Genomic DNA, 11,850 nt, shown 5'->3' with positions numbered 1-11,850 from the left:
GGCTTTCGACTCTGCGGATCATGACAAGTTATGGACAACACCGTGGAGAATGACTATTTCAGAACATTTAATCATGCTCTTGAGGAACCTGTGCATAGACCAAGAGGCAGTTGTTCAAACAGAGCAAGGGGTTAGTGAGTGGTTTATAATCAGGAAAAGTGTATACCAGGGTTGTATTCTTTTACCATACTTAGTCAATCTGTACACTGAGCAAATAATCTAAGAAGCTGGATAATATGAAGAAGAACGTGGCATCAGAATTGGAGGAAAGCTCATTAACAATCTGCAATATGTGGATGTCACAACCTTGCTTGCTGAAAGTGAAGAGTACTTACTGATGAAGATCAAAGACCGCAGCTTTCAGTATGGATTGCACCTCAGTGTTAAGGAAACAAAAATCTTCACCACTAGACCAATAAACAACATTGTGATCAATGCAGATATGATTAAAATTATCAAAGACTTCATTTTGCTTGGATCAACCATCAACACTCATGGAAACAGCAGTCAAGAAATCAAGTGACGTATTGCATTAGGCAAATCTGCCACGCAGATTTAAAGCGTTCAAGAACAAAGATGTTAGTTTGGAAACTGAAGTGCACCTGATCCAAACCATAGTATTTTCAATAACCTCATATGCATATGTAAGTTGGGCAATGAATAAGGTAGATGACCATAGAAGAATTGGTGCATTTGAGTTATGCTGTTGGAGAAGACTATTAAAGGTATCATGTACTGCCAGAAGAACAAACAAATCTGTGTTAGAAGAAGTACAGGCAGAGTGCTCCTTAAAGACGTTGTCTCTTATATTCTGGACACATTATCAAGAGGGACAAGCCCTGGAGAAAGACATCACGCTTGGTAAAGAGGAAGGACAGTGAAAAAGAGGGAGACCTCCAACAAGACGGATTGGCACAGTGGCAACAACAGTGGACTCAAGTGCAGCATCAATTGAGAGGATGGCGCAGGTGTTTTGTCCAGTTGTACAGAAGGTTGCTATGGGTCGGAACCATCCAGGCAGGACCTAATAATGATAACTTCATTGAGAAACTGCAGTGGCATCTTTAATCACCAATCTATTCAAGAAACCCAAGCTGAGTTCTTATGCAAGCCCTAAGGACAAGGACTGGACTCCTGGTGTGGCGCTGTAGGATCAGCATTGGACTGCAAACCACAAGGTCAGCAGTTCAAACCCACCAACTACTCCTTGGAAACCTTGTACAGGGTTGCTATGAGTTGGAACCAACTCAACGGCAACAACAAACAACAAAGAATAAAGTTCAACAACAACAAGGGCAGGAACCAACAATATCTGGTCTCACCTCTGGAATTGGTAGTGACGTTGTGAGTTTACATGTTTGAGAGCACATTATGGAGCAAGTTTATGGGGAAACACTGGCATCTGGTCCAGTTGTTTTGGAGGACAACTGGGCAATCTCTCTTAAGCATAGTTTCACCTCTTGGGATTGATCTGACAAATAGTCTGCACGTGGGTAAATAACAGATCAATAGGATATGTATTGCAGCATTATAAAAAAATCCCATAAGCAGACCATCTGAAGTGGAGCCGAGTAAAAGGCCTCTCACTTCCCCATCTCAAAACCGTAGCCACAGAGTTACCGTGAAACTGTAATGCCAAGCTGCCTGTGGCCTTAAAAGTCAATTACTTGGAGACAAGATATGGAAAAGCCAGCAAGGTTTAATACATTCTCCAGCCTCGGAAACCCTGTCTAGAGTCGCTATGGATCAGACTCAAGTCCGTGGTAGTGGGTCAGTTGGGTAGGTTTGTAGGAGGCAGAGGGATTGCCTGTCTTCTAGCAACTGCCTCCCTGAGGAAAAAGGGGAAAGAGGATTTGTTGGGATCTTGGGCATAGAGTAGGGGATGGAGTAATTTCAAGTGCTTTTCCTATTTTTATCCCAGGACAAACTGACCACTTCAGACACACTGATTTCACAGATATGTTTTTCTGCGTCAGAGGTATTTATTGATGTTTTTGCTGGTTTTCTTGGTGCACAGGTTCCACAGGATAGGCATGGTCTTTCTTTATTCCTACCCACAACTCACTTTACATACAAAAACAAACTCAAGATAGATCAAATACCTAAATGTAAACTCTAGAACTATAAAGATCACCAATGGAAAATAGGGACAAACTTAAGGGTTCTGATGCGTAGCATAGATACACTACCAAGCATAACTGAAAAACACAAATAGCACAAGACAAACTAGACGACTGGGACCTCCTAAAAATTAGACAGTTAGGACATCAAAAGATTTTACCAAAAGAGCAACAACCGAGTGGGAAAAAAATTTTTGTCAATCACATATCAGACAAGGGAATAATCTCTAAAATGCATAGAAAACTTCAACATCTCAACAACAAAAAAAAAAAACATCCAATTTAATTATGGGCAGAGGACAATTTACCAAAAATTCAGCCAGCCAACAAACATATGAAGAAATGTTCATGATCATTAACATTAGAGAGATTCAAATCAAAATAGCAATGAGATATCATCTCACCCCAGTATTAATAGCAAAGTTCATAAAAACAGAAAACAACAAATGCTGGCTAGGGTATAGAGAGACTGGAACCCTCCTCCACTGTAAATTGGTGTAAACACCTGTGGGGCCCTGTGAGCTAATGTGTCAGACTGCAAAGTCATTTCAAGGTCAAGTAGTTCAAGCTCACCAGCTGCTCCTTGGAAACCCCATAGAGGGTCGCTATAGGTCGGAATCAGCTCGACAGCACTTAACAACAACATGTTCATCACATTCACAGCAGCAAAAAGATGGGATCAGCCTACATGTTCATCAATGGAAGGATGAATACGTAAGCTCGGGTACAAACATACAATGGAATGCTGTGCAACATTAAAGACTAACAATGAATCTGCGTAACACTTCATAACATGGGTGAACCTGAAGGGTATTATGCTGAGTGAAATTAGTTCAGCACAGAAGGACAAATATTGCATGGGATCACTCTTGTGGGAGTATACCCACAGGGATCACATCAGAAGGTCCTGGATAGAGTGAAACAAAATTCAAAATCATTAAAAAGAACTAGGCTTACTGTCCAGATGAAGACTGGATGGAACCCTGAGTCTGTGACCCTTCAGATCTGGAACTGAATTCACCCCATCGTCAAGCACTAGATAGATATATTTTGTTGTTGCTAAGTACTGTCAAAATGGTTCCGATTCATACAGACTAATAGAGGACATTAACACTTGTAGAATGAAGATGAATGCACAAAAATCTGTTGGGTTTCTAAACACCAGCAATGAGAAATCTGAAGATGAGGTTAAGGAAACAACTCTGAGGAGTGGCTGGTGGGTTTGAACCTTGCAGTTAGCAGTCCAGTGTTGATCTTACAGTACCACATCAGGACTCCATAGATAGGTATATGTTGTTGTTGTTAAGTGGTGTTGAGTCTGTTTTGACTCATAGCAGTCCTGTATAGGGTTTCCATGGAGCAGTTGGTGGGTTTGAACCACTGACCTTGCAGTTTAAACTGATCTTTCAATCCAGTGCTGATCCTACAGTGCCACATCAGGACTCCAGTTAGGTATATGTTGTTGCTGTTAAGTGCCGTCGAGTTAGATCCAACCCACAGTTACCCTGTATAAGGTTTCCGAGGAGTGGCTGGTGGGTTTGAACTGTCAACCTTAAGGTTCAAACCCACCTTTGGTCCAGTGCTGATCCTACTGTTCAGAAGTTTTGGGTTAGAACAAGTACTGGAAACAAGAAACAGAGGAAGTGAGCTAAGTGACGTTGCATGGAGGGGATTTCAACGATCCAGATGAAAGGAAGTGTGCAATTTGTTGAATACAAAACTGAATGATCTGCTCTGTAAACTTTCACTCAATTCACAATGAAATGTCTTTAAAATTAAAATAAAAAAAAAGATATGTGCCAGGCAATGAAAATAAGACTCCATCCAGCTCTCTAAAAGAGCCCCTGGTGTCCAACAAGCCAATCTCTGACCTCACCCTAGCCACCAGACCTTTCTCCTTCCACTCCAGGTAGGTCCTGCCATTGCCCTGCTTGGGACTCTCCCTGAGAGTAGCTGTTGGCTCATTTACTCACTTACTCCCACAACTGCCTCCTTTGCCATGAAACCAGATGAGCTGGGTGGTGCTCAGCTACCGTTACTGAACATTTTGATCAAAGATTCTATAGAAAACCTATTTATTATTGTACTGGAAGTCCTAGAGTCAAAGTAATAAAACAAGAAAAAGAAATAAAAGGTATCCATATTGGAAAGAAAGACATATCTCTATTCACAGATGATAGGATCCTATATGTAAAAAATATCACAAGGAATCTCCTAAAAGGCTTCTAGAACTAATAGAGGAATTTGACAGTTGCAGGAGACAAGCTTAACACACAAAAAGCTGTTGGGTTTCTATACACAGAAATGAGAAATCTAAAAACAAAATTAAGGAAACAACTCTATTTGTAATATCATCTAAGAGGGCTTTAAGTAGCACTGTAGGATCAGCACTGGACTTCAAACCACAAGGTCGGCAGCTCAAACTCACCAGTTGCTTCTTGGTAACCCAGCACAAGGTCGCTATGAGTCAAAACTGACTTGACAACACTTAAAAACAACAACAAGGGAATAAAATAACTAGGAATAAATTTACCCTGAGATTAATGAAAATTATAAAACACTGCTGGAAGAGACTAAAGAAGAACCAAATAGATGGAAAGACGTTCTGTGCTCATGGACTGGAAGACATAATATATTCAAGACCTCAAAACTAGGTACAATGCAATCCTCAACAAAATTACAATAACATTCTTTACAAAACATGGAAAAGCAAATTCTCAATTTTATATGGAAGACAGAGACCCTGACTAACCAAAGGAATTTTGAAGAACAGCAAAGTAGTAAGTCTTACACTCCCTGACTTCAAAACATATTATATAGCTACAGTAATCAAAATCATATGGTACTGGTTTAATGATAGATAAACCAATAGAAGCGACTTGAAAACCCAGAAATAAATCCAAATATCGATGATCAATTGATTTGGGGCAAGGCAAGGGAACTAAATCCATTCAATGGTGAAGGAACAGTTTCTGCAACAAATGGTGCTGACAAAACTGAATTTCCACAAGAGGAAAAGTAAAACAAGAACCATACCTTATGCCATCCACAAAAAATTAATTCAACGTGGATCCTAGGTCTAAAGTTTAAATCAAAAACCATAACATTCTTGGAAGAAAATATAGGAGCAAAGCTTAGGGACTTAATTTTTTTCAATGATAGATTGTCAAGCACAACAAAGGCACAAACAACTGAAAACAAAATGGATAACTGGGACCTCACAAAAGTTAAATACTCATGCTCACCAAAAGATTTAATCAAAAGAGTAAAACGGCCATCTACGTGGGATAAGATATGGGATAAGATTCTTATGATTCAATAGTGAGTAATTGTTATCATGATTAATTGCTACTGTCACAGCAGTAAGGGTAGAAGTTCTGTAACAAAACAGGGGAGTAGTTAATCTTACAGTCCAGGAGTAGAGGACCCTAGGACCATCAAGGGAGAAGAGCACAAGTGGAATGCGAGACCCTATCCAGAGAGTAGCGACACCAGAGATGGAGGCAGAGACGATGACATGGAGAAAGGGAGCAGCTGAGGACTCATGGAAAGAGAAAGGATGTGTACTTGCAACCAGGAGGCAGGCTTGCAGAATGTGCCCTTTGGTTGTTTAAATGATGATGTATTCCTGAGTGTACATCCCCCCACCCCACCCAACCCCCCAAGAAAACAGAGGTAGAAGTAAATACTGTTGAATGAATGATGATGCACGGAGATTGTAATCATTGCAATGTAAGGATGAGTGTAAAACTGATGTTCTTACATGTAAACTATCATGCAATTCACAATAAAAACTTAAAAAAAAAAAAAAAAGCTTGTTTACAGAGGGACAATGTGTACTGAAAAGCCAGGAAATTATGTGGAAAACGATGTATTTGTCTTTTCTAAAAGTTGATTGAAATAAATTGTACAGCCAGAGTGCAGATAAATTTTCACTTATTCTCATGTAACCTGTATGAATTACACTTAAACATAACATCTTCACAACTGGGTCATTAAAACATGATACATTGGCTACCTAAAATGGGGGAGCAGCAAAGACATGAAATGACTGGCTTACAATTTTTCATGAGGGAGTGGGGGAAGGTAGAATTTCCACAAAGTGGTTTCCAAACTGTCTAGATAGGACTGGTGAAAGGAGATGGGGATAAGACTCTTGTGGTTCAATAGTGAATAATTGCTATCAGGACTGATTGTGAATGTTGCAAATGTAAAGGTGGACATTTTATAACAAAAGGAGGGGAGTTGTAGATCTTGCAGTCCAGGAGCTGAGGACCCTGGGACCATCAAGGGAGAAGAGCGGAGTGAGGGACCCTATTCAGAGAAGCAGTGATGCCAGATATGGAGGTAGAGACAATGACTCGGCGAGATGAAGCAGTTGGGGACTAGACTCAAGGAGGAGGGATTGTGTGCTGGCTAGCATGCAGGATATACCCTTTGGTTGTTTGAACGGTTATATCTTCCTGAGTACTTTGGTGTACACCCAAAACACCAACAACTAAACCCAGAGGGAATGGAAACAAATGCTGTTGAATGATTACGCATGGAAGGGACTGTAATCATTGCAATGAAACAAAATACAATAGGATGAATGTAAAGCTGATGCTCTCCCATGTAAACTATAACTCAATTCACAATGAAAATGAAAACAAAAAACAAAACAACATTTAAAAAAACATTATGATAAATGAAGAATAAAAAATTAAAGAATTTTAAAAACGACCATCTACAGACTGGGAAAAAATCTTCAGGACCAACATAGTCTAATAGCTAAAATAGACTCTGACTCATTTTGACCCTGTAGAACAAACAGAACTACCCCATAGGGTTTCCTAGGCTGTAATCTTTAGGCACCTTGGTGATGCTGTGAGATAAACATTGGGCTGCTAATTCCAAGTCTGGTGGTTCAAACTCACTAGCCACTTCTCAGGCGAACCCTACATAGGATGGATCACCCATCATGAGTCAGAATTGAGTTGATGACAGTGGGTATGGGTTTTGGTTATGTTTATGGACGACCACATCTCTTTCCAATAGAACAGCTGGTGAGCTCAAACCTCAGCCCTTTTGGTAGGCAGTCAAGTCCTTGATTACTGTGCCACCAGAGCTCTTTGGGTTAATGCTGCTGTGGTTGTAGGTTGTTGAGTCTTCACACTGCCAAGCTTGTGGCTAGCTAGTATTTAGTGCTCAACGTTAGGCACCATCCATAGTATTTGCCCCAAAAGGTTGTGGTTAGAATTTAATAAGTTAATGCTTGTCAAGCCTTGGAATAACAGTCAGCGCTCAGCACGCTATGGCTGTTACGATTTCTGTCCCCCACCCCCGTGTGGCGCTGTGGGTTAATGCGCAAGACTGCAAAGCCATTTGAAATACAAGGTCAGCGGTTCAAGCTCACCAGCTGCTTCTCGGACCCTATACAGGGTCGCTATGGGCCGGAACCAACTCGATGGCACTTAACAACAACCCCCCTCCTTACCCCGCCACCCCCTTCCATGAGGAGAATGCTATTATTACCTCTCCTTTAGAAGTGATTTAAGGAGCTCTGGTGGCATCATGGATTAGGAGCTGAGTTGCTAACCACAAGGTCAGTAGTTTGAATCTACCAGCCGCTAGGGAGAAAGAAGAGGCTTGCTTTCTGCTCCCGTAAAGAATTATAGCCTCGGAGATCTATAGCCGCGGAAACCCTATGCTATGAGTAACTACCAAAAGTGACTTGCTTAAGCTCCAATATTTAAACCAAGAGTTTCTGTTCCAGGGACCCCTGCTCCCGAGTGAAAGGAAAGGTAACAGACCCTGAAATGGACTCCATAATGATTCTGTGCTCACCTCCTCTAGAGTCTCCTCCCAGGTAAGCCCTGGGCAGATTCCCTAGCACAGAGAGCACCTTGAAGCTGAGAGCTCCGCCCACCTGTCTCCTCCCTCTCCCCCACCTTGGGGCAAAGGCGGGGCAGGTTATTACAAACCATTGGCCCCTCCCTAGCAGACCCTTTTGGGAACTGGACTAGCAGGAGTGTAGCAGATCCTGGAGGCTCCAGTCGGCTAGGACACAGCTGCAGGTACCTGGGCAAGTCGCTGGCAGAGCTACAGGACACGGAGCCTGGAGAGGACTGGGAGTGCTTGTCTGGGCGCAGCAGGTGGCCCGTGGCCTTTCCCCTAGTTCCATGCTGGAGGAACAGCAGGAAAGCAAGGCCTCTTCCTCAGCAGCCGGACGATAGGGTTGGGGTTGGGACACCTGAGCTGGCTGGGTGCATTCCAGACCCCTCCTGACCTCCATCCCCAACCTTGACCAAGAGTCAGGGTTGCCGCTGACCTCTGCCCAGCTTCCTCTGCACACCATCAGGGCCTCTCCTCGGCCACTCCTGCCAGGTCAGTTCCAGCCTCATGCCTGGTGCGGGACTGGGGTTATGGGAACCAGCACCATGGGGAGGGTACCCGACCTGGGGGAGGTTGCTCTGCCAAAGTCAGCCCTGTGGGAGACTGAAACCCTTCCAGGTCCTGGGAGATAGGAGACAAAGAAAGGGAACTCACTGTTCTGCCCGCCAGCCTGGGCTCCTTTATCTCCTCACTTCCTCCCTGGCAGGTGAGCCCAGCAAAGGAGCATCCGTAGAGCTTTCCACAGCTGGAGAAACTGAGTTCAGAGAGGGCAATGACAGTGAGACAGTGAGATGACCGCTCCAGCCTGGGGTGGGGTGGGCAGGATGCGGGGCAGACTTCTACCTCTGCATTATAGGACCACTGAGTTGAGATGAGGACTCCCAGCTTGCCAGCCACGTGTGAGCAGTGGTGGAGGTGGGCTGAGCTACCTGGCTTCCAGGAGACCAAGTTCCTCACCTCCCGTCCTCTTTATCTGCCTCAGCTTTTACCACCACCACCACCCCCATCCCCCAAGCTCTGTCACCGGACTCTGAGTAGCAAAGTTTGTACTCAACTACTAAAAAGAGCTCTGGTAGTGTAATGGTTATGAATCGGCCTGTGAACCGCAAGGTCAGCTGTTCCGCGGGAGAAAGATGAGGCTTTCTGCTCCCATAAAGATTTACAGCCTCAGAAACCCTGTGCAGGGGCACTATGAGTCGGAACTGACTCCACGGTACTTAACAACAACTAAGATGACTAACCTAAAGGTTGGTGGCCACACCCACTGCTGAATAAAGGTCTGGAAATCACCAAACTCATTGGAATTTACCAAACCAAACTCATTGGTGTTAAGACACAAAGGTTGGACTGATAACCTAAAGATAAGCACTTTGAACCCACCCAGTGGCGCCACAGAAGAGAGTTAGTGATCCACTTCTTTAATGATTGTTATTTGTTGTTAAGTGCCATCAAGTTGGTTCTGACTTATGTTGTTGTTGTGAAGTGCCGTGGAGTTGATCCCGACTCATAGCAACCCTGTATAGGGTTTCCGAGGAGCAGCTGGTGAGCTTGAACCGCTGACCTTGCAGTTGAAACGGCTTTGCAGTCTGACACATTCACCCACAGCGCCACATCAGGACTCTGACTTATAGTGACCTGATAAAGGAGTGACTGGTGAGTTGAACCACCGACCTTGCAGTTCAAACCAACCTTGCGGTCCAGTGCTTATCCTACAGCACCACACCAGGACTCCCTCTAAAGATTACAGCCAAGAAAACTCTATGGAACATTCTGCTGTAACACATGGGGTCACCTTGAGTCAGAATTGACTAGATGTCAATGAGTTTGGTTTGGGGGCCTTCTGTCTTTTGTCCTCTGCTGTTTCCACTTTGAGTGTTTAGTCCTTCCTGTTTCTGTTTCTCTCCCCTTCTCTCTCCTCTCCCTTTGCATTATTTGCTTTTGTCCCTTTCTGGGCCTCCATGCTCTGTCAACTCATGCCCTGGTAGCGTGCCTCACCCACCCACCTAGTCTTATTTGGCGGTCCCAGGTCCCACCCACCTAGAACTACTGGCTAAATTCTCCAGCAGCCAGGGACCCAGGACAACACTGACTCAACTCTAGCCCAGCAGTGGGTGTGATCAGCACTCAGGCTGCCATCTGGCACTGTCCAGGCCTCTGGCCCACTCCACCTGGGAGTGGAACCTCATGACCAAGACAGGCATCCTTGGTCTGACCACTGGTTTCTACCAGCCAGCTGCCAGCTGGCCCCTGCAGAGCAAGAACCCAGCTGTGTCATTAGCTGAAGTGGCCCAGGCCTTAGCAGACCACATGGTCACCTGGGCACTGGTCATTGGGCACAGCTTACATGGGGATTACATTCCACTGGGAAAGTGGCGGAACTCACCAGATAAACGCAGATAAACTACAGGAAACAAATCCATTTATAACGAGAGCAGTCGGCAGGAGCAAGGGCAGGAGTGGAAGCTGCTTGGGCGCTGAGCCTAAGGGCAGATGGTAAGGGGAGGAGATGACCCAGCCCCCCATTCCCACCACCCCGCACCCCTCTGAAAGATCTTGGTTTTGATGTAGGAATGAGAGATACCTTCTCCCTGAAGCTGAGCCCTCTGGCTTCTCTGTCCCTCACAGGCCTGTCTTAGCTATGTCATTCAAAGCCTGAGGTCTTTGGTCTCCACAGTCTCAGAGGTAGCCCAGTGTCCTTGGAGTCGGTACCTCATTTCCCCACCCCCAGTGCTCAGGAGGCTGAGGGGCAGTGGAAAGGCAACATGCTCAGCCTGACCCTGCAGCAAAGACTAGAAATCTTTCAGTGAGCCGACAACCTCATCTCTCTCCTTTGGAATGACAAATGGGTTTGAACCACTAACCTGGCAGTGAGGAGCCTTGTGCCTAACCTAATAAATGTTGGTAAAATGAGCAAACAAGAACTGTAAGGTTATTACTGAAAAAAAATTGGAAAGAGGGGTATGCATTTTGTAAGTTTTTTTTTTTTTTTTTTAACACACACACTGAGCTTCAGTCATTCTGAGCCACTCCTCAGTTCTCAGGACTTCGTACGTGACATTCCCTGTGCCTATAGGCTGTCCTCTTCCTCCCACTGTCATTGCTGCCCCCAGGTCCAGGAGCATGTGCCACTACAGAGGTAGTTCCGTGGAGCTAGTTGGGAGTGGATCAGGGCCAGGGGGACTAGAGAGGAGCTGGGTCATGCTGAAGCAACATGCCTCCTTTCCAGATAAGGAAATGGAGACTCAGGCCAAATCTGTAGTCTTGAATTAACACAACGATGGTGGCACTTGGGTCAGACCCCAGAGAACTCAACTCATTGGGGATGTGGGGAATTTAGGGTTTCTAAGTACAGGATCCATTGCACATAAAATAAAATCAAACTCCTTACCTGCCTTTATTTCCCCATCAAGCCCTCTGCTCCAGCCACACCAGCCTCAGGACCTTTGCATAAGCTGCCTAACTGCTCTTTGTTGTTGTTGTTGTTAAGTGCTGGCAAGTTGGTTCCAACCCATAGCACTGCTGTATAGGGTTTCTGAGAAGCAGCTGGTGGGTTTGAACTGCCGACCATGTGGTTCATAGTCCAGAGCTTATCTTACAGCGCCACACCAGGAGCCTTTTAGAAATTTTTATTAATTTTTAAATTTGAAAAATATTTGAATAAATAATTTATTCATCTATCTATATATCTATCTATTTCTATATCTATGTATCTATATCTATATATGTAAGGAGCTCTGGTAGCATAGTGGTTACGAATTGGGCTGCTAATCTCACGGTCAGCAGTTCGAAACTACCAGCTGTTCCGCGGGAGAAAGATGAGGCTTTCTGCTCCTGTAAAGATTTACAGCCTCGGAAA

At 44.4% G+C, this 11,850-nt stretch overlaps 1 pseudogene; it reads right to left on the bottom strand.

The window, feature by feature from the left end:
• The window catches only part of LOC102828131, a 16,111-nt pseudogene extending 7,110 nt beyond the window's left edge, over positions 1-9,001 (bottom strand).
• Positions 9,002-11,850: the final 2,849 nt, after the last annotated feature.

Source organism: Chrysochloris asiatica, unplaced genomic scaffold (genome assembly GCF_000296735.1).
Source record: "Chrysochloris asiatica unplaced genomic scaffold, ChrAsi1.0 scaffold00039, whole genome shotgun sequence".
NCBI lineage: Eukaryota > Metazoa > Chordata > Mammalia > Afrosoricida > Chrysochloridae > Chrysochloris > Chrysochloris asiatica.
Note: the sequence above shows the minus strand (reverse complement) of the source record. Positions and strands in the feature narration are given on the sequence as shown.